The sequence below is a fragment of the Podarcis cretensis genome, assembly GCF_951804945.1.
Source record: "Podarcis cretensis genome assembly, chromosome: 8".
Taxonomy (NCBI): domain Eukaryota; kingdom Metazoa; phylum Chordata; class Lepidosauria; order Squamata; family Lacertidae; genus Podarcis; species Podarcis cretensis.
Genome location: NC_137177.1, coordinates 14,778,155 through 14,804,446, shown reverse-complemented (window position 1 = coordinate 14,804,446; position 26,292 = coordinate 14,778,155). Strand labels below are relative to the sequence as shown.

Sequence of the window (26,292 nt, the reverse complement as noted above, 5' to 3'; positions counted from 1 at the left end):
CTGGGAAGCACATCATGGAGTGACCCATTCAGTTAATATTTCTGCCAAGTTTGTGTTGCAGATTTTGTTCACAGATTGGTGCCTACTTTGGTCCTTGGTTTTATCTCTGAAGTTATTGAAGTCTCCACCTATTATAGTTTGTCTTCTTTTAAAATTGTTCTACTTCTTTCTTTTTTAAAAAATAATTTTTATTAACCAACCAATCAAATCAAATCATATCACATCACATAAATTCTGAATTACAAAGCCGAATTTTAATTTTTTGTTGGGGGGACCCATATTTCAAGTTCCGAAGGGGGATTCTGATCATCTTCTTGTTGCTGCATTAATATCCACAAATCTGTCCAAATAATGTTCATAATTCTATCTAGTCTTATCTTGCTGTTTCTACATCTCATTTTGTTCGTATATTTTTCTTTTTTTCTTTATGATCTCTTCTGATAATCTCCTTAAGCAGCTAAAGACCAATTATAATCCTGTGTGAATTTTTCCATTCGTCCAATTATCATATCAAGATGGTTTCCGTATATCATCACTTTCATAAATAACAGCACTCTTTCCATCATTAATCTCGCAAATCTGTCGCTCTTTAGTCCCTCTGAGGAGGCACACCCACAATATAAAAACAACTCTGTTCCTCCTCCCAGACTCAAGTCTTCCGACAGAACTTGCCAAAATGGCGACGGTATTTTTTGCTGCGTCATTCCAAAGCTCTTATGCTTTCCACGATCTTCTTGAAACATGCTTTGGTTAGAAAATTATCTCCATACAGTCTTAAATCGACAACTTAAGTCATTTAAACGGCATTTCTGACTTGTGACTTGTGGCGGGGGGATTCTTGGTGAATCACATAGAGAAAAGAAAGGAAAGTTTTTTCCCCTCCCCCATCCAGTCCCGTTGCCGAACATACCGAGCCTTGGTGTGTCTTCTCATGATTTATTCTTGTTCCTCCGACCCGTCTTGTTTATCAGAGATCTCTTCAGTTAGCAGTCTTTACTCCCCCTTCTTCCTTGAAATATGTGCATTAGCTTCCTCCTAATTGTTTCTTTTAAAGTTGCTGCAGCTAGAGGCACGAATCAGAGACAGCGTCCAGGAGCGCTGAGATCCGCACAAGGGCTTTCTGCCTAGTGCCCCCACCCCCACAAATTCGGGGGTGGTGTAGGGCACAGCAGGCAAGGGCAGTCCCCCCCACACGCTTGGGGGGTCAGGGAGTCTGTTTACTCCCATTACAGCCTCTTAATTACCTTGTGTGGGTCGGAGAGATGTTATTGTCAGCCATCTTCCAATGCGCCCCTAGTGCCCCCCCCCCTCAAAATTGTTCTACTTCTGTTAGCATCTTCCAGAGAAAGTCTTGTTGTGCTGAGTTGGGTTCATCTAGACTGGTGATGGTGATTGGATGACTGTCTATGACAGCACACACAAAGAGGTATCTGCCTGTCGGCTCTACCCAACTTTCCTCAGTGCTCAGAGGGCAGTGCTTGCTTATCAGGAAAGCAACTCCCCAAGTTTTCCCAGAGGCAGAAATTTGTAGCTGCTTGCCTATCCAGCTTCCTTTGAGTAAGGCAGCCTTTTGGTTCTTGCATTGATGTGTCTCCTGCAGGAGGTAATGTCTGGGTCAGAGCTTTTTTTCCAGCTGGACCTCACCATAACTCAGTTCTGGCACCTCTCAGGTGGGCATCATTGCCATTCTAAGAGAATGATGGAGGTGTTCACGGTGCATTCCGGCACCTGTTTTCCCAGAAAAATAGCACTGGTCTGGATGCAGTGGCAGAGGAAGGGCGCCCTGTGTGCCATCTCTGTAGGGGTGACAAGAAGGGAACATATCACTGGCTGTACAGTGCTCAAGAAGCACCTTCAGCAAACCTCCTGGCGTCGCATACGCGGTGCCGCTACATACACATACAGCGCACAGGCATGCACCGTACGTAGTGGTGTGTGCATGCACCGTATGTACGGCATGTGCACATGCACCACAGGGCAGTTTGCCCCACCCCCAACACCCCACACTGGGTGTTGGTTCTTCTTCCTTCGCCTCCGTCTGGCTGTTCCCTCTGCAGAACTGCCTCCACTCAGGCTCTTTTGATTGCTGACCCTAGCCCTCTAACATTGAAAAAGAGAAGCTTTATAGTTTTGCTTTGAGGAATTGTAATAATGTTGGTAGATATGTGAATTAATTACTAGGTAAGCTCTATTAAAGATGGTGTTTTTCAAGAAACTCATTTTTTCTGCTGGACTGAAAATCAAGCACCATAAACTGAAAACTATGTACACAAATCCTAGGATGGCCTTCCCTGCTTGCCAGCAGGAACATGGAAGTGGTGGTGATTCCCACTCATGATACCCAGGATCAATTGGGGGGGGCATGTGGGGTCCTCTTTCTTATCTCCACATCTGAGAATGTGAACAGGCTGCTTGGACAAGTGAAACCAACCACCTGTCTCCTTGATCCTTCCCCATCCTGGCTAATAAAAGTGAGCTGGGAAGGGCTTGGCGATGGGCTCGGTGGGGTAGTGGATGCTTCCCTCTGTGAGGGAGCCTTTCCAGACCCACTAAAAGAGGTGGTTATTAAACTGTTTCTTTTTTAAAAAAATCTTTGGACCCAGCCAATATGGACAACTATTGCCCAGTCTCAAATATTCCATTCTTGGGCAAGGTGACAAGCAGGTGGTTGCTGAACAACTCCAGACACAGCTGGAGGATGCGGACCATTTGGATCCCTTCCAATTGGAATTCAAGCATCATCGTGGGACTGATGGTGCCGGGGGTGAGTGTTCGGCTCCCTGGGCTCTCACTTGTGGGGTGCCTCAGGGTTCCGTCCTCTCCCCCATGCTTTTTAACATCTATATGTCTCACCAGAGTGGTGCACGCTCTAATTATCTCCCGCTTAGATTCCTGCAATGCCCTCTATCTGGGGCTACCTTTGAAGATGACACAGAAACTACAGATAATCCAAAATGCGGCAGCTAGACTGGTGACTGGGAGTGGCCACTGAGACCATATAACATTGGTCCTGAAATATCTACACTGGCTCCCGGTATGTTTCTGAGCACAATTCATAGTGTTGGTGCTGACCTTTAAAGCCCTAAAAAGCCTCGGCCCAGTATATTTGAAGGAGCGTCTCCATCCCCATTCTTCAGCCCAGACACTGAGGTCCGGCTCTGAGGTCCTTCTGGCAGTTCCCTCATTGTGAGGTTACAAGGAACCAGGAAGAGGGCCTTCTCGGTAGTGGCACCCGCCCTGTGGAATGCCTTCCCATCAGATGTCAAGGAAGTAAGTGTGATGGCCTGGGATTCCGATTCAGAGGCTGAACCAGAGGAATCCCAGCCTGCACAGGAGACCCCACCTCCAGGGCCGGCTGAACTGGGGCAGGGCCTGGATTCTGAAGCGCCTGCACCTGTGCCGGATCCTCAGGAGCAGGCACCAGGTGATTCCACTCTGGCTTCAGAGGTGGTTGAGGACTCAGTGCCTGCAGGTGAGTCTCCCCCTGGGCCCAGTAACCCTTTAGCCTCTCCTGAACTGCAGAGACTCAGGGCAGAGAGGCGAAGAGAACTGGTTTCTCCCAGGAGGAGTGCTTGCCTTAAGGCCAAGAGAGGCGGGTCTCCTGGGGGCCGGGACCGCCCCTGGCCTCAGAACAGATAAAGGCCAGTCGGCCCGGTCCCAGGTTGTGGGAGCAACGTCGTTGTTGAGTACCTGTTCCTGCCTGGACCCAGACCTGACTCTCCAGTGCTCCTGCCCCTGCCCGGCTTCCTGCTTCGGACCTCGCCCTGCTCCTTCGGAACTGTTTCCAGGCTATTGACCCAGGACCGGACTTTGACTACACCAACGGTAACCTCCCCCCCGGGACCAGCACAGTTTGCTCCCACCAGCCCGCACTCCCCCTTCGTTGGGGTGCGTTCGGGAAGAGCCAGAAGCCATGGCCGACCAAGCAGCTGCGCTGGTGGCATTGGCCCAGGAGAACCAGGCCTTGACTCACACCATGCAACAGCTCAGCGATGCGGTTATGGCACTTCAGCAGCGGTTGGACTCCCTACCGGCTCCTGGGGCCGACGCCCCAGCTCCAGGCAAGTACCCAGTAGCCTTGCCAGAGAAATTTGATGGGGCCCCGGCCAGCTTTCCCATGTTCCTCGCCCAGGCCAAGTTGTATATTCAGGGGCAAGCCTGGAACTTCCCTAACGACTGCACCAAGGTGCACTTTTTGATCAGTTTGTTAAAGGACCAGGCAGCCAAGTGGGCGTTGCCGCTGCTCAGGCAAAACTCCCCCCTGCTGACAGACTATATGGGGTTTTGCAACCATTTGGAGGCCGCGTTTGGCAACCCCCAGAAGGAGAGTCAGGCCAACCAGGCAATTAGGCGTTTGAAACAGGGCAAGTCCACTGCGGCCGCCTACACCATGGAATTTCGGCTGTTGGTGCAAGACCTGTCTTGGAATGACTCTGCACTTCGGGACCAGTATCTTGAGGGGCTTTCGAATGAGATACTGGACCAGCTGGCCATGATGGATCGTCCCACCACGCTGGACGCCCTTATTAAGCTGAGCCTGCAGATAGACGATCGGTTGGAGGACCGTCGCCAGGCCCGGAACCGCCAGCACCCCTGGCTCCTGGCTCCAGTCCTTCCCAGCAGGTCCACGCCCACGGCCGAGTTACCGGGCGAGCCAACGCCGCTCGGGGATGCGCGACCTCGCCTCTCCCCCTCGGAGAAGACGCGGCGTCGGGAGGGGAACCTGTGTCTTTACTGCAGTGGGGGTGGACATTACACCTGAACCTGTCCCGAGAAGACGCCAGTCACAGGAAAACCTCCAACCTCGGTAGCGGAAGGCCCTAGCAACCTGGGGTCCCAAACCATGCCAGAGGGGCCCTCACCAGTGGAATTGCGACATCTCATGGTTCCAGTGCATCTCTACCCTCCAGGTGGGCCTTGGATTCTTACCCACGCTCTGGTAGATTCGGGGGCAACCCGCTCCTATATGGATGCTGCCTTTGCCGCTCATCATCAGGTGCCACTTCAGAACAAGCCAGAACCGGTACAGGTGGAGGCAATTGACGGACGGCTCCTGCGTTCGGGTGCTGTCACTCAGGAGACCCAGCCCTTGGTCCTGTGTCTCCAGCAGCACCGGGAGGTGCGAACTTTTGACATTGCCTCCATGCCCCGGTTCCCCCTGGTGCTCGGGATGGACTGGCTAGAGGCTCACAATGTTCAGATTGACTGGGTCAATCGGACTGTGCACTTCCCAGACCCATGTCCCCATGCTCGGTCCGAGATGCTAGCAGCCACACCCACTGAGGAGGCTGCATCCACGCTGCCCACCGAGTACCGGGACTACCAAGATGTGTTTGAGGAACGGGGGGCAGACCAGCTGCCGCCGCATCGGTCTTTTGACTGCGGCATAGACCTCCAGCCTGGAGCGCCCCTTCCCGTGAGTCGCTTATACTCTCTAACAGAGCCAGAGCGCGAGGTTTTGCAGGACTTCTTGCGCAAGAACCTGGAGCGTGGTTTCATTAGGCCTTCCACCTTGCCCACCGCTGCGCCACTGCTCTTTGTTAAGAAGAAATGTGGGGAGCTCCACCTTTGCCATGATTACCAGGCCCTGAACAAAATTACCATCCCAGACCGGTACCCCTTGCCCCTTATTTTGGAGTTGCTGGAGCGGGTGCAAGGGGCGCAGGTGTTCACGAAGCTAGACCTCCGGGGGGCCTACAATTTAATTCGGATCCGAGCTGGGGATGAGTGGAAGACAGCATTTGGGACCCGGTACGGGCAGTTCGAATACCTGGTTATGCCCTTCGGATTGTGCAACGCGCCTGCTGTGTTCCAACGGTACATCAACCACGTGTTCCAGGACTTGCTAGACAAGTACGTGATGGTATACTTGGATGACATTCTGGTTTTCTCCCGTGACCCAGCTCACCACAAGGGTCATGTCCGGACTGTGCTGCAGTGCTTGCGGGAGCACCGTCTGTATGCAAAGCTCAGCAAGTGCGAGTTCCATCAGTGGTCAGTGGACTTCCTTGGTCACCGACTCTCTCCAGATGGGGTGCAGATGGATCCTGGGAAGGTGGCAGCGGTTCAGGAATGGGCGGCACCTCGGAACCGCAAGGACCTACAGCAATTCCTGGGGTTCGCCAACTATTACCGGTCCTTCATTGCAGATTATGCTCATCGCACCACCCCGTTGACCCGGCTACTGCACCCCAAGATGCTGTTTTCCTGGGACAAGGAGGCAGAGGAGGCATTTCAGGGGTTGAAGGCCTGTTTCCAGAGAGCGCCGATCTTGCAACATCCTGATCCCTCTCGACCCTTTGTGGTAGAGACCGATGCCTCCAGTACGGCTCTCGGTGCCGTCTTGTCTCAGCAGTACGGACCTGATGCGCCACTCTTACCCTGCGCCTCCTATTCCCGCCAGCTCCTTCCAGCGGAGCATAACTATACCGTGTGGGAGCGGGAACTACAGGCCATCAAGGTGGCCTTTGAGGTCTGGTGCCACCATCTTGAGGGGGCACGACACCCGGTGGAGGTGAGAACCAACCACCAGAACCTGGTGTACCTCTAGACCACCCGCAAGCTGAACCAAAGGCAGATCCGGTGGGCGTTGTTCTTTTCCTGGTTCCAGTTCCGGATCCGCTACATCCCTAGCTCCCAAAACCAGAAGGCGGATGCCCTGTCCCGGAAACCTGAAGACAATGCAGACACGGTACAGCAAGCAGTACCCACCACGATCCTACCACCGGCTGCATTCCTGGCCACCCAGGAGGCTGAGCCACTGCATGCTCGGGTACTACAACAGCAGCGGGTCGATGCTTGGGCCCAGGAACGACTCCGGGAACTGGCCGAAGGGTCATGCCCTCAGTATCCAGGGCTGGTCTTGCATCAGGGCCTTCTGCTGCACCACGGTCGCCTATACATCCCGCCAGGGCCACTGCAGGCTGAGGTTCTCCGGATGGCCCATGATGCCCCAGCCGCGGGACACTTTGGGCGGTATCGGACCACCCATCTGGTAAGCCGTGAGTTTTGGTGGCCCCGCCTGAAGGCTGACGTGGCTCGCTACATCACTGGTTGTGATGTCTGCCGGCGGGCCAAGGGCCCTACCGGGTGACCCCCCGGCCTTCTTCAGCCGTTGCCAGTTCCACCACGTCCTTGGCACACGGTTTCTCTGGACTTTGTAGTGGACTTACCCCTGTCTCGTGGCTGCACCTGCCTTCTAGTTTTCTCCAACCATTTCACTAAGATGGTGCACTGTGCCCTCTGCCCATCCGTACCCTCAGCTAAGGAAACCGCTCAGCTGTACCTTCAGCATGTCTTCTGCCTGCATGGCCTACCTGAGCGTGTGGTGTCCGACCGGGGCGTTCAGTTCACATCCCGGTTCTGGCGAGCTTTGCACCAGGCCCTCGGGACAGAGGTCTGTCTCTCATCAGCCTACCACCCACAGACCGATGGCCAGACGGAACGGGCGAATGCGGTGCTGGAGCAGTACCTCCGGTGTTACTGCAGCTACCAGCAGGATGACTGGGTCAACCACCTAGCATTGGCAGAGTTCGCTTACAACAATGCAGTGAATGCGTCCACCCAGCAGACCCCGTTCCAGGCCAGTTACGGTTTTCATCCACGGCTGTTTCCGGATGTGCTGCCGGCATCTGCGGTCCCTGCGGTGACAGAGTGGCTTCAGGAGCTCCAGTCCCAGCAACAGCTATTGATGGAGCAACTGCATCAGGCCAAGGAGGCATACAAGGCCCAGGCCGACCGCCACCACCAGGTGGGGCCGGAACTCCACATCGGTGACCTGGTATGGCTCTCCACTCGCCACCTCCACCCCTCTTGACCCTCGCAGAAGCTGGACGCCCATTTCACCGGCCCGTTTCCTATCGTGGACCAGGTCTCGCCTGTGGCATTCCATCTCTGGTTGCCCGCAACCCTGAAGGTTCACCCGGTATTCCACAGGTCCCTTCTGAGTCCGGTGGCCCCACCCGATGAGTTCCACCCGGACCATCCCCGACTGCAGCCAGTTTTGGTTCAGGGAAAGCCTGAGTACGAGGTGGAACGCATTCTGGACTCCCGAAACCGCAAGGGAAAGCTGCAGTATCTCATAGACTGGAAGGGGTATGGACCGGAGGACCGTTCCTGGGAACCAGCAGCCAACGTCCACACGCCTGCTTGCCTCCGAGATTTCCATGCGGCGTACACCAGCAAGCCGGGTCCAGAGCCTCGATTGAGGGGGGGGCTGGGAGGGGGGATGGTGTGATGGCCTGGGATTCCGATTCAGAGGCTGAACCAGAGGAATCCCAGCCTGCACAGGAGTCCCCACCTCCAGGGCCGGGTGAACTGGGGCAGGGCCTGGATTCTGAAGCGCCTGCACCTGTGCCGGATCCTCAGGAGCAGGCACCAGGTGATTCCACTCTGGCTTCAGAGGTGGTTGAGGACTCAGTGCCTGCAGGTGAGTCTCCCCCTGGGCCCAGTAACCCTTTAGCCTCTCCTGAACTGCAGAGACTCAGGGCAGAGAGGCGAAGGGAACTGGTTTCTCCCAGGAGGAGTGCTCGCCTTAAGGCCAAGAGAGGTGGGTCTCCTGGGGGCCGGGACCGCCCCTGGCCTCAGAACAGATAAAGGCCAATCGGCCCGGTCCCAGGTTGTGGGAGCAACGTCGTTGTTGAGTACCTGTTCCTGCCCGGACCCAGACCTGACTCTCCAGTGCTCCTGCCCCCGCCCGGCTTCCTGCTTCGGACCTCGCCCTGCTCCTTCGGAACTGTTTCCAGGCTATTGACCCAGGACCGGACTTTGACTACGCCAACGGTAACCTCCCCCCCGGGACCAGCACAGTAAGCAACTACCTGACTTTCAGAAGACATCTGAAGGCAGCCATGTTTAGAGAGTTTTTTTAATGTTTGAAGTTTAATTCTGTTTTTAGTGTACTGTTGGAGGCCACCCAGAGTGGGTTGGGCACAAATAATAAAATTATCATCATCATCATCATCATCATCATCATTATCATTATTATTATTTTCTATGCCCTTTCCTCCCACCTCTTCCAATTTACAGTTTTGCTTGATATAGTCCAGATTCTTACAACCTCACAACCTAGGTTCTGCCTTTTTGCTGGATTATCAACTTAAAAAGAAAGTCTCTGTGAAATGCTACGCCAGCTTCTTTTAGTGTCAATGTTTAAGGCCATTTGCTGCCTCAGTGTGGCTAGGCTGATATCCTGGAATATTTCAAAGCCCTCTGTCTATTTCTTCCTGAAGATCTAATCTTGCAGATTTGATTTTACTTCCTCGTATTCCTTGGAATGTCACCATGCTGGGGCTGTATACAACATTTTCTTTAGATGTCAATAGGAACCAGTTTTGTCCTGGGAATATTGGAGACACAGAATTATGGGACCATCTAGCTTTCAAGCTAGATACACCAACGTACCTAAACTTTGTTGACATCTGAGCTCACTGAGAATTTCTCCAAAGAAAGCATCCAGGCAGGATTTCTTAGCATGGTATGAAAAAGAAGTAGAAGAATAACACTTGTTTTGCAAATAGCTGCAGTCTAAGGATAATTAATCTTAGGGTCAAATTGGAACTACCATTCTAATAAATACACTTGATCTTATCTAAAAGGGCAAGAAGCAAGAAGGAGAAAAGCGTGCTTCATTGCAAACAGCATTGGAATGAATTAGAGCAAGCTGCATTTGGGAATGATACAGCTTAGTTCTGGGCCATAATAGCACAAAAATCTGAAAGAGGAAAATAGAGATTTCTGTACACGTTATGGCTGATAAATGGGAAGTGTTTTTTCAATCAAGCTTTTAATTGACAACTGAAGTATATTCTGGCACTCATTTTACTGAACTGAACAAAAGTGATCTGTGGCCAGCTGTGACTCCCTCACATGTTAAATCATTGAGAAATGCACTGAAATATAGCTAAGCACCTGGGGAAGATATGATGCCTCCTGAAATGTTTATTGAGAATTATAATTGGTGGCTCCTGGTGCTAGCAAAATTGAACACATAAATAAATGTGTATGTGAGCTCCGTAAAGGGTGAGATACAAGTATTACAGCGCCAACCTACGAGGAGGGAGATAAAAGGGATCCCTGTAAGAATGGATGAATAAGCCTGCTGGATGTGGCATCTCAGTTGTATGTGAGGTACATACTGACAAAAATGGTGGACTGGGCTGAAACCAATTATATCAAAGCAGAAGAGCAGATAGGATTCAGGTGTGGAAGAAGTACCATTGACTAATGTTATGTCTTAACCGTCTAATAAAAAAGTATGGCATTGGGCCAAAGAAATATTTATATGCACCTTTGTAGATCTTACAGCAGCACTTGACAGGATAATTAGTGAAAGCTTATGGTTAAAATGCTCAAAAACATATATGGTTTCCTTACACTTATTAGGATATTATGCTCTGAAACACGTACTGTATGAGAGTGAGAGAAGGGACAAATGATCAGTTGACAGCTCCAATTCTAAGAGAGAGAGGGGGGGGGGGAGAGAGAGTAGGGTGTTTATTGCCCCCCCCCCCCTGCTGTTTAACATTTATGTAAATGGTGTAATAATGGAACTGCAGTATCCATAGAATATTTTTAATCTACTTTTTGGCTGAAATGACCAGGATGTTCACAGCAACAAATAAACTTGGACTGAACTGAATTGACCACCAAATAGCCTTTCTCTTCACTCCACACATTCTACATTTATAAAACATACAGATGTATTAATGTAGATGTTATGTGCCAAAACAGTTTATTTTGATCATGAATTCCACAAATTGTTAAAAACAAAACCCAGGAGGCCAGAGAATCTACTCTCATCACGAGGCTCCAATATCCTGCTGCTACCATGAATGATGGAATTAAAAATGAAGAGAGCTTTCCTCTCCCCTATCTACCCTTCAGGGTTATTCTGCTTTGAGAATTTCTCAGGATCGTAGCATTTGGCTTCATATGATTTTAATAGAAATCTTTCCTATTTTAAAAGGCAGGCAAGTCTTCAGCTACACAGCCTTAGAATTTCAGTCTCTGTAGGAAGGACAAACCTGGGAAATAGAAAACATAAGGTTTGCATGAGTTTGGATGATGGTGGTTATTTAAACTCAGTATGTTTAGAATCAACACACTGCATGATAAATCTGGCAGCCAGATATCACTGGTGCATGTCTTAGAAATCTTACCCTATGAGCCAAATGAAACCTTGCAGTTGAACTAATTTCACCCTTTTGTGTGACCAGGGGCTACAGCCCCAGCCCTCAGAGATCACAAGAAAGGAATAAAGACTCTGACAACATGTTATAGAATTAAAATTAGGCAACAACTTTATTTAAATTCCTACATTCCCAATGTAGGAAGACCTTGGCATGTATCCCTCCCAGCCCCCCAGCCGGGTAAATGGGATATGGAGGTGCTCAGCAAGACATAAGTGTAGCAGGCAGCTGAGCCCATATCCCAGCACGCAGAGTAATTCACTGACAACCTTTCAGTGTGTGGCCCGTGAGACCCATATATATAACCCCTTTAAGAGGGAACCCTGGAATCGCTGCTGCATGGGGGTGAGTCACCACTTCAACCCCCCCCCCCCCCCAATATAGGGAAGAAAAGACTAAAGACCCAAGGCCATAACCGCCAAAGTTGTGATAAACTGCTATGGAGAAGACAAAACCTGCCAATTCAGGAAAATTTCTTCCCAGTCCTTCAACAGCAACCAGTCAAAGATTGCAACAGTGCCCGCTAAACAGGAAGAAAAAGTTAACCTGCAAACAAGAAAACATTAAATAAAGGGAGGGTGAATCTCCAGAGCCGACTGCCTGGCTGTTGTCGGCTCCACCCCCTATTTATACTGGGGCTGGCCCCACCTCACAGCAATAAACTTGATTACTGAGGCTGGGCATGAACCTCCGAATAATAACACTGAGAAGCAAGCCAGCCCCCTATTTCTAGTAAGTTCCCTGGGAACTGTAGCCCCGTGCGTGATCCCGCAAAAGGCACCCACATATAAAGTGTGAGTGCTCATTACCAATTCCAAACCACTTGTCTTAAACTGATATTCTACTACATCAGACACGTGCCACATAAATTCACTGCCACAGTGAAACAACTGGGATTTTTGAAAACCACTCTGAATTGCTGCTTGAGAAGCAGGGCTTGCAGTCACAGCCAATCAGCTGGACCCCTTGTTGAAAGAAACTTTTGTTCCTCAAAAGTTGGTTATATTGTTTATGTATGCTGCTACTGCAGCCAGAATTTTTTATGCTCAGAAATGGAAAGATGAAGAAGTTCCAATAAAAGCAGAATAGACTTTAAAACTTAATGGAAGTTGTTGGGTTATTGATGGATTACTAGATATATTGACTATGAGCCAGTGCCTCTGTCATTGCTCTCACTTGGTTTGGGGTCTAACTTTGTTGGAAGAACAATGTTAGTCCCCAAGTCTGACTTCCAGTCTCGCAGGGCCCTGGTCAAACTGCAGCTAAAGCCTGAAGGTTGAATTCAGTTGATTTCTGATGTGGTAAAGCTCAGCATAGATCAAGGCTATTGATTGGTGCCAGAGACACAGTGTTGTGCAATAAATATTGTACAATGACCCCAACGTCATTTCTGAGACCTGCTGAAATCATTTTCTGGAACTTAGACCCTCCTTCTTCCAATTGCATCAAATTGTTGGGAAGGAGTGAGGACAGTTTGAGTCATCTGATGTGTTTGGCAATGGCTGCCCTAGGCCAAACTGTTTTGAATAGAACAAAGCTAATGTTCTACATCTGTTTCAAAACCCATCTTCATTATGAACCTCATCTATATGCCCCAAATCTGTAGCTATTCAAGAATAGGCTGGACAGACAGCTGATGGGGATGGTCTAATGTTGGCTTTTCTGCACTGTATTGGGTATTCAAGTAGAGAGCCTACCAGAACCCCACCCCGCACACCAAACTTACATGGTCCTACAGGGCTGAAGGGTAGACATATTGATAAATGTCTTAAGGCAAAGACCAACAACACAAGCATGTGAGAGATATGGCCTAAAATGAAATTACAAAATCAATCAATGTGATATTTCATTTCCACAGTTTACAATTTAGAGATATTGTAGAATCTGCCAGGGATGTGTTCAAATGGCAGGTGGTTGCTTCACATAAAGTCTATGGAGTGGAGTGGTGATGCATTGCTTTCAGGCTTTAATAGCTGGATACATCCATGTCTCTGTCTGTCTGTCTCTGTCTCTGTCTGTCTGTCTCTCTCTCTCTCTCTCTCTCTCTCTCTCTCTCCCCCCCCCCAGCTCTAAAGAGAAGCCTTTGCAATTACAAAACTGTCACCTGCAATCTGATTGAGCAAACGTCCTGGGCTGGGCAGAGGTTGTGTACTGCCTGACATTAAGGAGAATGATACGCACCACACTGTTCCATGTCCCATGCTGTGCAGAAGTACAAAACATCTTAAGCGAACAATCTAAAGCAGAAAAAGAGCAAAGTAAAACAACACCCATGGGTTGTCATGAAAGCTGCACCTCTGAAAATCTCATCTTTGCACCATTGTTCAAGAGGTCAATCCTGCCCTCTCTTGATTATGTTTGTGTATGAGAGGTGGAAAGAACAGACAGAGTTCTATGTTACTTGAAGCAACTTAAGCCCTTTTGTAGTTGCAGTGCAGCTCTCTGTGGCTCTAAGGCCGAGGCAGGGATGCTTCTTCAGTATGGGAAAACACCTCAGGGAGTCTGTGCGCACCGACCCCTCTCGCTCTCCAGGCTTCAGCGAAAGCCTACATTCGCTCCATAGGACGCACACACATTTCCCCTTCATTTTTGGAGGGGAAAATGTGCATCCTATAGAGCGAAAAGTACGGTAATTAGGCGAGAGAAAAGCAGCCTAGTTGCAGTAGAATCCTGACCTCCAAAAACATGGAGACGGAAGGGGGGAGTTCAAGGGGTGTTATGAACTGAGGTTCTCACCCTGGGCCAGCAGGGGGATACTGTAGATACCGTAGTTTCCATTCAGGTCCACATTTGCAAATAAGGAATTGGGGGAAGACACAGACTGACAGTTTAAGCTCAGACTCAGAGGGAGGGCCACCTGAAATAGCACATCCCATGACGCGCAGGTGAGCAAGAATTAATGAGAGGCATGAACAGGAATGGGAGCAAAGGGGGGCTTTAAATGTGATAAGAGGAAGGGGCAGAGCTCAGACTCGGTGACAGCTAATTTGGAAGCAGATGCTGAGTGACTGAGCTCCAGACTGATTTTTGTGTTTTGAGCAATAAACCTGAGTTAATTGCTGCCGGAGTTGTCTCACTTTTGTGGGAAAGACCCAACCATTACATCTGTCTCTAAACATCAGTCAACTTTGTCACTGCAATTATATATGTTAAGAGGGAGAGATATTTCTATCTGTATAGATGGTAGTCCTGCATTTGATGAACTATCAGAAGACAACCCTCTCCTTCAAGGGGTCCTTGATTTGAAAGCTTCTCTGGTCCAGTTCTGTTTCAAAGACTAAGAACAATAAGCAAAGAGAATAGGGCTTTCCATCACCCACTAGAATCGGGAGAAGTCAGTGGGCAGGCACACTGTTCAAAATTAAGCCTGCACCAATATAGAGAGATGAATTTCTAGATGATGAATTTGAATTTATAGAGACAAATCTGCATAGATGAATAGTATGCACATCCGTGAAAAAGAAGAAAATACTTGAAATAAAGGATTGGATTGAGAAAATGAGAAGCAAAGAAGAAATAAGAGAAGCTCTAACAGCAAGTAAAATAGCTTGGTTTAAGTGTAAACAACTGCAGCAATGGACAAAGAAGTGCTTAAGGGAAAACAAGAACAGCAAAGAATATACATTTTTTTTAAAAAAAAATAATTATAAAAATTGGAGATAAAGAAGAAATACAATTATAAAAGGGGAAAACAGTGAAATTTATAAAATATTAGTAGAAATGGAAGGTAAAAAAGATCAGTTAAAAGAGGTGTGGGGAAAGGAGGCAACAAGGCAGATAAATAGTCAAAGCTGGGGGGAAATATGGGAGAATCATATGTTGAAAATGTTGTCTATAAGTATAAAATAAAATTATTTTATATTAGTTTGGATATGGTATTTCACAACAGTCAAATTAATTCAGATAAATGAAGAATATTCAGTGTTGGAGGGAATGCCAGGAAATTGGGACTTATATTCACATGTGGTGGGAGTGTAAATATGTACCTTTTTCTGGCAAAGGGTGTTTAAGAAGATAACAGAAATCACTGGATTAACCCTGACCAAAAATCCAGAGGTAGCATTATCATCAATTTATGATGGGGTGGAAGGTTCGTAGGCTATGAAGGACTTGGTCACAAATTTATTGACAGCTGCACTAATTATTATACCTAGGAAGTGGAAGGGGCAAGCAGAATATAAAATTGGAGAATGGCATAAAGAGTTGTGGGATATAGCTATTAATGATAAATTAACATGTGCCATTAAGGTAAGACGGGGAATACACAGGTGAAATGATTTTGAGGAGATATGGAAGGTGTTTGCAGAATTTGTACTGTTGAAATGGAAAGGGGTCAAACCATCGCAAGAGGTGTTGAAATTTTGGGAGGTTGAATAGTCACAATGGAATGGTCTCGGTGCTGCAGTGCACATTTTTATTCCTATTTATTTATGATTATTACTTTATTAAAAAATACAGAAAAAAACACATATTATATGTGCCATATGTTGCTGGGGTGCACATTTTTATTCTTATTTATTTATGATTAGTACTTTGTGAAAATAAAAAATGAAAACAGAATACAGAAGAGTGCCAGAAAAGTTTATTTTTCATGGTGAATTTCACCAGTTGTGAAAAAGAAATTCCATGAGGCCTGAACTCTCGCTTTCACCACTAGGCTCCCATTTTCTTCTGTTGCTACCATGAATGGTGAAATGAACAAGGAGGAGAGCTTAGCTCTCTCGTCTCTACGCTTCAAGGTTAATCTGCTTTGAGGATTCCTCAGCATTGTAGCACTCAGCTTTAATTTTAAATAAAGGAATATGTTGATAGCTAACATTTTTTCCATTAAGGGCACAAAAGTCTTCAGTCGCACAGCCTTTGAATGTCAGTTTCCTATAGTCGAGAATATCTGGGAAATAAAAGGCATAAGGTTTGAATGAGTTTGCATGATGGTGGCTATGAAAGCTCAGTGTGCTTAGAACCAACACAGTGTATTATTAATCTGGCAGCCAGATATCATCAGTGCATGCCTCTGGAACATTACACTGTGTGCCAAATTAAACCCAGCAGGAGGCCCAATTTGACTATTTTACCAAAGCTACACCCACTTGCCTTAGAACGACATCTTATTACCAGAGGTGTAGCAAGGTAAGGTGATACCCAGTGCAGAATTTTTTTTGTCACCCCCCCCCCCCATGACTTCCAAGCCTACAGCGAGTCGGGGGAGTCACTCACTACAGAGTTTCTGCTTTGGCAAGTCAAACTTCACCCAACACACTGCAATGCCACCCACTTTACAGAATAAATGATTAATCAAGTACACACGACTGGGGGACTCTTTCCCAGCAGTATCATATTCTGCTGGAGCAAAGGAAGCCTAGCTCTATCATGAGGCATGTCTCGATCCTAAGATATGGGAAACATCTTTTTTATGTGATTTAGCAGGAATGGAATCTAGATCTCATTTATAGCTGCTTAAAAAGGTTATGTTAAATCCCAGTTGATGATGATGATGATGAAGATGATGATTTATCTATACCCCGCCCATCGGCCTGGGTTTTCCCAGCCACTCTGGGCATCTCCCAACCAAACACTAAAAACACAACACAGCACTAAACATTTAAAAACTTCCCTAAACAGGGCTGCCTTCACTAATCATCTATCCTCATTTTCTTTAACAACGGCACATGAATGTTGCATTTTTTAAAAAGTAGTGAGACAGTCATGGGACTCTAGGCAACATGGAAGCCGCCCCTCCCAGGAAAACCAATACAAAGTTGGCATTTTATATACAGAAGAGAAATTCTGGAGAAATGTTAAGCAAAATACTGCTAAATGTTTTGTTTTTTGTTTTGTTTTTGGTCATATCATACACTGCTTGAGAAGAGCCACAAACCTAGGGTTAAAAGGGGGGGGGGGGAGAGACAGTGCTGGGCAGGCCATTTTGGGAGACGTGTTGAAAACCTATGTTTAAAGAACCAATTTGCAGAGCCACTCTCCTGCAGAGGAAGGTCCCACGGCCATTATGGTAGTCCCTCCCAGGTCTTGCATGGTCCTTAACCAAATTCTTCTGCTATTTTAAATTCTACTTGAATTTTAAGGTGATCAGAGCATTTAATGCAATAAGAGAATAATGCCAAGGAAAGCAAAATAAATGTAAACCAAATATATTTTGCTTTTTAAGTAGTGTTCTTAAAGCACTACAACATGGTAAACAATGTACTGTAATTTGTAGAAGTCACCTCAAAAGCTAGAATTCTTCTTTAATGAGCTTGTTAAAAAGATGCAGCCTAGTCTAACAGGATAAATATTTTAACCATTTCACTTTGAGTTAATGAAGGCTCTCAAATGAGCAACACTCCTCACTGAGGAAAACAAAAAGCTGTTGCTGACAAAGTGACAACACACACACAAAAACAAAAGAACTGTGTAAGAATAACTACTGTAGATTCAGGTAGGTAGCCATGTTGGTTTGACACAGTTGATTTTTTTTTTAAAAAAATTGTCCAGTAGCACCTTAGAGACCAACTAAGTTTGTTCTGGGTATAAGCTTTAGTGTGCATGATGCACACTTCTTCAGATGGACAATTTTTTACTTTTTAAAACTGTACTGTGTTCCCATACTCTTTTTTTCCAAGTTGCTTTACAATGGGATGATATGAAAATGATCTTGCTGCAAACTTCCCATACACCTTGCAAATACAGTCATACCTTGGGTTACAGCCGCTTCAGGTTGCGTTTTTTCGGGTTGCAGACTGCCAAAACCCGGAAGTACCGGAATGGGTTACTTCTGGGTTTCCGCAGTTTTGCATGCTCAGAAGCACCAAATCGCAACCCTCCATGTGCAGATGCGGGTTGCGAACGCAGCAGGTTGCGAACGTGTATCCCGCATGGATCACGTTCGCCACCCGAGCATCCACTGTACCAGTAAGCCTAGCCTGCTACTCAGCCCAAAAGCTGCTCATGTCTGATCTCTCTCTCTCTCTCTCTCTCTCTCTCTCTCTCTCTCTCTCTCACACACACACACACACACACACACACTTTTAATATCTATCCATAGGTAGGATTTTATCTTAGGTAGGATTTAAAGATAGGTAGGATTTAACTGCCAGTGATAAAAAAAAATCCAGCTCCTTCTCATTTTAACCCCTCAGCCCTCCTGGGAAGAAGAAAAAGAAGAAAGGGGGGCAGGTGAAGAAGGTCATATGCAGATCTTCAGATACATTTTCTCTCCAGCAAAGAGTTGATAGGTGGGGTGCCCTCTGTTTCCTGGCCTTACAAAACTTGATTCCCCCCCCCCAAGAAGTGTGTTCCCAATAACAAATAATATTAAATAATACAAATAAATATCCTGGGGAGGGAGGGAGAGAGGGGGAGAGAGAGAGAGAGAGAGAGAGAGAGAGAGAGAGAAGAGCCGATCTCCATATAAATAAATGCTAGCGGAGAGTTCTAGGAGAAGAGAAAGAAGCAGAAGGGGGAGGCGACCGCTAAATTCATTTCTGCAAACTGAGGTTTGATTGGGACATTTAAAGCAGAAGAATGCTTTTTTGCAGAGCTGAATTGGACAATGCGTTGGGTGAAAATGACCTGGAGGAGGGAGGCAAAGCATGCCTCCCAACACTGATCCGCTTGAGATTTTGTTTGGCGGCTGAAGCTTCTTCCGCGTCTTTTACCCGAGCCTGGTGAGGGGCTGGGAGGCAGGGTTTCATAGCTGTCAACTTACAGATTTGAAAATAAGGGACCAGCAGCCTTGAAAATAAGGGATCAGCAGCCAAAATAAGGGACCTGCAGCCTCACCTGTTCCAAGCACTCTAGTCTTCCTGTCCTCCTGCAGTCTGGTCAAACTCATGCTGGTAGCTTCGAGAACACTGTCCAACCAACTTTGTAACCAGAGGTTCAACTGAATAGAATCTGAATCACATGCACCACAAGGCCTATGCAGCCTCAACTTAAGATGGCTCCCCGGCCTGGCTTTGCACTGCAAAGGTTGCAGCAGCACGTGCAACAAAATGGCATCCAGCATTCAAAAAACCCCTCAGCTTGCATTAACTAGCCACACACAAGCTTCACCCCCCAGTCGTTCTTAGACTTCTTATTGGGTGAGCAACACAGCCAAGCAACACAGTTGAAGCCTCCCTCCTCCCTGGCCGGCAGGAAGGGAGGGAGAGGAGCTGCTTCCTTTGAAATTTAAGGGACATCATTTAAGGGACATTTAAGGGACATCTATCAATAAGGGACAGCAGCGGGACATGGCGCTGGAATAAGGGACTGTCCCTTCAAATAAGGGACACTTGACAGCTATGCAGGGTTTGCCTCTTGGCTCACTCTTTGCCCCACTGGTGAGGGGCTGGGAGGCTCAAGTTTGCCTCTTGGCTCACTGCAGGCGGCTGAGGAAAGGGAGACAGAGACACACAAACAACACCAAAGAAAGAGAAAGACAAGAGGGGAAACCAACTGATGGGTTATCTTCCCTTTTGAAAAGCAAAATAGGAGGTGCCTGCCCCAGTGGCGGATGAAGGGGGCGGGGGAGCCGCTTTGCGGTTTGACAGCGAGCTGGGGAGTGAGGGGGATGCAGCAGCTTTGCTGGTGCTGCTGCTGCAGAGGGGAGAGCCGCTTTGTCGCGAGGGAGGGGGTGGAGGACCTGCTTTACAGTGAGCTGGGGAGGGAGGGAGAGGAGGAGCTTTGCAGGTGCTGCTGCTAGCAAGCCGCTGGCTTGCCGGAGAGTAAGCCAGAAGGAAGGGGGACTGGGGAAGCTGCTTTGCTGTGAAAGGAGGAGCCCCGCCAGGGCTGCAGATTGGCACAGCCACACCATCCGCCCGCCCATTGGGGGTGACAATTGGTGCGGCCACGCAATCCGCCCACCTGCCGGGGCTGCCAAATTGGCGCTCCTGCCTTCTCATTGGCGCAGTCGCCTGCCCGCCAGGGGGGGCTGGCACTTGCAGATGCTTTGCTGCTCGAGTCATTGGCTTAGGAGTTGCGGGGGTGGGTGGGACGTGCCAAATTTCACACCCTCTTCAGGATGGTGCCCAGGGCAGACCTCACCCTCTGCCCCCTTCCTCCCCCACTGTTTATTACATAAATTATGTGACAAATTAGTTGCTGCAGCAGAACCACTCTGAATTGCTGCTGCAGGGCGTGCAATCACAGCCAACATGATAAACCCATCTGCTCCCAGTGTCAATCACCCACATGTCCCTAATAGGAAGCTGTGCTGGCATCAGGATCCAGAACACAATGCAACATATTTCTGAGGAAAGATTAATAGATGTGAACCCTTCTCTCTCCCAGCCTCCTTTATTTTAAATGTTTGGCCAAGGTGGGTGGGTGGACACTGTCCTCCTGGATGAACACCCAATGCAGTATACTGCAATGAGAAGCAGCAATGATGTGCTGGCCGGTCCTCCAGCCACCTTTGTATCCTTATGCTCTGCTGCCACTTGTGATTTAGAGGACAAAGGTGTGCTGTGAGGAACCCGCTGTACATTTGTAGTCCCCACACAATGTTTAAACCCTGACCATAAGTGAGTCTGCCCCCTCTAGTTCTTATGCAATTCATATGGGGGATAGTTTGGAATCCAAAACCAGATTAGAGCACCCACCTTTCCCTGGGAGAAAGAAATCAAAGCTATACACACATAACATACATAAAAAGCAAACAAAGATCAGCCATTGCTTTTCTGGCAGTGAGAAAAGCCAATGGCAATGTTACTCACATCGTAGATTACCAGAAAAGTCAATGCACTTGGTCTCATTGCCAAGGCAGCTGACCATCCCCTGACTTTGGCAAGTGGTAGCTTTTCCAAAAGTACTTTCGAGGAAGCAGGCTGGGCACTGTCGACCATTGGGAGAAAGATCCTTTCTTGTTGGAACTACCAAAGTAAAAAAGCAGTGTCGGCCTTTGAATGCAACACATTCCATCCTCTCTTTCTATTCTTAACTTTACTTCAGTGGTTTTCACACCTTCTAGGAATGTCTGACCATAGATGGACTCGGAAGGTCCACATTGTGTCCTACAATTGTCATCAACTTGGCAGATCAGACATGTCTGCTGTGCTTGCTCTAAATAATGTTTTTGTGTTTCACATTCTGTCATGCATTTTCTTTCTCTGTGGATTTTCAGGAGTTATCACTTGGTATAAGGGCATCAGGCAAGCTATCTACTCTGTTTCTAAAACTCCATATGTGAATGAACAGACAGCTGAATTCACCTGGAGGTAATCCCCTACCCACTCTCTCTCGATAGAAGCAAGGAGTGGGCAGGCCCAGAACCCAAATTGGGCAGAACTAAGCCAACTGTTTCCATATATCTTTCTATTTCATTTCCTCCAGCCCACCCCCCTCCCCACCCAGTTAGAAATTTGACCAGTGTAAGTAAGGTGGACAAAAGTATTCTGCTTCCTATGAGGAGATCACCTACTCTATATATCCCAGATTCAAGGATCAGCTATAGATACTCCTTAGAAAACATGCACCCAGTGTCTGAATGGACCAAATAACATAAATGCTATACTTTGCCTGTAACTAGGTGGCACTTCATGCAATGGCTTTATAAGCCTTTAAACTTCAGAGGTAAATATACTCACTGTGGACAGGTTCCTCATTGCACTGCTTGGTATGACAGCAAAAGACCTTCATCTGGAGGAATTTACCAGTGGCTGAACTGATACTGAAATCTCCTGTGTGGCAAAGTTCAGAAAGGACACAACCCTGGAAAGTTGCCATTTTACGCTTTGGATCTGTAATGAACAAAAGGAAATAAATCACAAAATCTGCAAAGATTCTGGTCAAAAAGGTAAAGGTAAAGGTACCCCTGCCCGTACGGGCCAGTCTTGACAGACTCTGGGGTTGTGCGCCCATCTCACTTAAGAGGCCAGGGGCCAGCGCTGTCCGGAGACACTTCCGGGTCACGTGGCCAGCGTGACAAAGCTGCATCTGGCGAGCCAGAGCCACACTTCCTACCAAATGTATTTATTTTAAATGATATTTCCCATTAAGTAAAATATTTACCCTTCAGTGAAAAAGTAAGCAATTCAAAGCTCTTGAACCAATAAATAAACCGAAACACAAATTTCCTTCGAATTCCACTGTTCTCTGATATTGCTAAGCAGTTCTCCAACCAAACAGTGCATACAAAGATGCAAATATTAACGAATATGTGCATAGAAACAGGTGGCATTCAATGCTAGTCCAACTCACAATAGACCCACAGTGATTAATGAATGTAGCTAACTTGGGGTCATTAATTTCAGTTGCTTTCTCTGAGTAGAACTTAGTTGAATGCAATCCAGCTATATTAGTTTAAAAATTGTATTAAGGGAAAAGGTTTGCCAGTATCTTTATATTAGTCAAAACTGCAGGAGAATGTTGTATTAGGAGAAAATTGCTCTTAAATTCTGGCACATTTTAAAAGTTATTTATTTATCTACTGTGCAGAATTCAATGTAAGTTTGGGAAAAAATGAAAAGGTGAGAGTAAACAATGCTGACAGATTTATCCACCCCATCAGAGACTGTAATAGATCTGTCTGTCTGGAAGATTCTAGGTGACGGGCATAGCAGATGAAAAAGGCATCTCATTTATCAGATGGCATGAATTTTTAGCGTTCTGATGAGGAAGCCTTTGTCTTTTTTAAAAAATATATATATTTATTAAGGTTTTACAGAACAAAAAAGGTTAATAAAGAAAAATAACAAGGAAAATGGGATAAAAGAAATACAAAGATACACAGGAAAAATTTCAAAATACAAAATACAAAAGAAGAAGGAAAAAACACTTAAAAATAAATCCATCTTTTCTTTATCTTATACTTCCTTTACTTATTTCCCTGACTCCCTCACACCTCCCTTTTCTGTATTCCAATTCACATTATTTAGTTCAGCAAATCCTTTCCCTCTTTGTTTTAATCTTAATCCAATATCTTAACACCTTATAACTTTATATTTTCATCTGTTATCAATCTATTTTTACAAATTCATTTTAACCTTATTGCTAAAACTGCTTCGTTTCAGTCCAACATCATTTTAACTTTCAATAATTTTACAATATTTCTGCAGATAATCTTTAAATTTCTTCCAGTCTTCTTCCACCGACTCTTCTCCCTGGTCCCGGATTCTGCCAGTCATTTCTGCCAACTCCATATAGTCTATTACTTTCATCTGCCATTCTTCCAGAGTGGGTTGATCTTGTGTCTTCCAATACTTTGTGATAAGTATTCTTGCTGCTGTTGTGGCGTACATAAAGAAAGTTATATCCTTTTTTAACAGCAATTGGCCGACCATGCCCAGGAGAAAGGCCTCTGGTTTCTTCAGAAAGGTATACTTAAATACCTTTTTCATTTCATTATATATCATTTCCCAGAAAACCTTTGTCAAGGGTATTATACAGACTGGTTTCCCTGACTCAGTGGCATATCGTGGTTTGCCAGCACCTGGGGCCATACAGAGGAAATGTCTAACAGTGTTCACATCACCCACAGAGAAAAGTCAATCCATTGCCTGCAAAGGTCACTTCCTGGTTTACACAGAAAAGCCATTTTCAACAGAGCCCAGCGACGGAAGCACATAGCTGTATTGAGGCAGCACTGGGTGTTGAAATTTTGCACCCCTAACAATTTTATGCCCAGGGCAACAGCCCCTGCATGCTATACAACTGCCTTCACTTTATGCACAGTTGTCATCAGTCTGCATTTGTGTACTTTGTTAATGCTGAAGATTCACAAATTGTAATAAATGATGTCTAACTTTCATACCGCAATCTTGTATCTCAGGTCATTATTCTAGAGTGTGCAGTCAATGAGATAACTGGAAGCTGAAACTGAGAGATAGCCAACATGCCAGGGGCCATTGTGAAGCTGAGGCCATATAGTCCTTCCTTGTATTCTAAAATCAGTGCACACTCAGGATAAAAGGAAGTTGGTTCTGCTTTTAAGACAATAATCCCATGTATCCCTCCAAAATGCAATCTATGAAGATGCATGGCTTAGTGTCATTGCACACTGAGTTTCACAACCATTACAAGAAACTGCAGGGGACCTGGGTCTCTGGGCAGAATGACATAATGGCACACATCGTCTTTCACAGGATGTTAGTTGGAATAATGCAAGAAGGATAAAAAGAATTTCAAAAAAGAAAAATGGCATTTTTTCTTCTTTGTGAAATCTAATCTGAAGCAGCAGGTGTAGTAATGCTGGCACTGGCACATGCCCCCACCTTCCTCACCTGTCCTCCAATCCAGCAGGACCCGGCTGAGAGAGGGTGTGCCAGAGCTTTACTTTTTCAGGACAAAACACAACAGAACGGGTAGATGCTGCCACCACTCCCTTGTCTGGGGATAGCCCAGGAGAATAAGCCAAGGGAGAAGGCTACTCTTCAGTGCTACTGGCTGCCCCACCCTGCATTGCTTTACCGCAAATGCGGGCAGAAATTCAACAGGTTCAGTAGGAGGCTAAGTGGTCAGACTTTGGATTCAGACTTTCCCCACAGAAGGCACACAGAACAAACAAATGAGGTTTGATAGCCCTTATTCACACAGGGACAGCACTTAGATAACCAGGTGTTAAAAAACCCACAAATCAACTGGGAAAGTTTTTCCATCCTGCAGATGCATGAGATAACTTATTCACACTCCCAGAGCCAATTAGTCTGCAGTTTAAAGTAACAAATACACATTTCCCATAAATCCTTTGGCCTTTGGTTCTCCCACAATGCTTTTCCTCAGCTTGACCAAAGTTTGTCTAACTAAGATTTCCTAACTTCACTACAGCAGGGGTAGCAGCAAACTGAGAAACTGCAGCTGCCCCAAATGATGCCTGCATTGAATTTATAATAATTTATTTAACTGAATACCTTGCCTTATGATGGAAGGCTAACCAAAATCAAACTAGAGCTCACTGTTTTTGGTTGAAGCAGGAACGGCTATGCTGTGGCCCTCAATTATTTACTGAACTACAGTTTCAATCATCTTGATTGATTGGCCATGCTGGCTGAGGTGGATGGGTGTGATAGTCCATCAACTTCTAGAGGCCCATAGCTTAGCCAGTCCCAGGATCCATGCCAGGATCTTTATGCTGAAACCTTCATGTGGAATAGCTTCCGGTTTCCGTCGCGAGCAGAAAGGGAGTGCGGAAAAACTCCGGAGGAGTTTTCTGAATAATGCAGTGATCAGGGGGGGTCGCAAAGGCACTGCACCCTCCCAGAAAGCTCAAGGGGGGAATCCCTTGAGGGAAAGAGCCCCAGCCGTGTGGATGCGGACGGCCGCTTTTCGGGTTTTTTTTTTTGTTTGTTTAAGAGCCCGGAGTGACGAGACCGCTAGCACCAAAGGGGAAACAACGATCCTGCATTACGATGCCTCAGACTCCCCCTGAAGAAGGCGACGAACCTCCAAAACCATAAGTGCGGAACCCTTAGTGTGAGTAGCTGCTTTTTACTTCAAAAATTTTGAAAATACACTAAGAGAACGTCAGATGTCAGAAGATTTAACTTTGGGAGTTTATCTCGATCAGAGGCTTAAAATGGCGCTGGCTACAAAGTAGCAAGGAGGTGGCAGGAAGTCTTTTTTCCGCTTGACTGTGTGAGCTATAAAGCCATAAAGCAACTATCTCGTGAGTTATAAAGCAATTATCTTGTGAGCTATAAAGCTATAAAGCAATTATCTTGGGACCTTTTGAGTCACAAAGCAAATATTTTGGACTTCTAGAGTAACGAATATATATATATATATAAAACTGAAGTATTTCACAGCCACGGACTGTCAGCTATTTAGAGGAGCTGCCAAGATTAAAAAAAAAACAAAACAAAACAAAAAAACCAAAAAAACAAAACAGTCTGACATCAAGCTTCTTCAAGACGGCACCTTTGCGGGTTTAAACAGAGAAAAAGAACTGCTTACATGAACTGCCTGTAAAAGCATTTGGGAGAAGGACTTGAAAGAGCTGGTCGGATTTGAAAGAGCTGGTCGGAGCTGGTCGGAGACACTGGTTGGAAACACGGTTTAAACATAAAAAGAATTAGCAACGAAAGGACCTTTAACTTGTGAAGAACCTGTGAAGAACTGTGGACACGGAGAGAGAGGTCTCCTTAAGACCACTACGCTTAGGACAAAACTTTACGAATTTAAAGTACAA

General features: G+C 46.6%; 1 long non-coding RNA gene across 1 annotated transcript in view; it reads left to right on the top strand.

The window, feature by feature from the left end:
• The first annotated feature begins 5,692 nt into the window (after positions 1 to 5,692).
• Positions 5,693 to 26,292, top strand: part of LOC307221812 — a 680,975-nt gene continuing 660,375 nt past the window's right edge. The window contains exon 1 of the long non-coding RNA XR_013841543.1: positions 5,693 to 5,884. This is a non-coding gene — a long non-coding RNA (uncharacterized lncRNA). The remainder of the gene's footprint in view (positions 5,885 to 26,292) is intronic.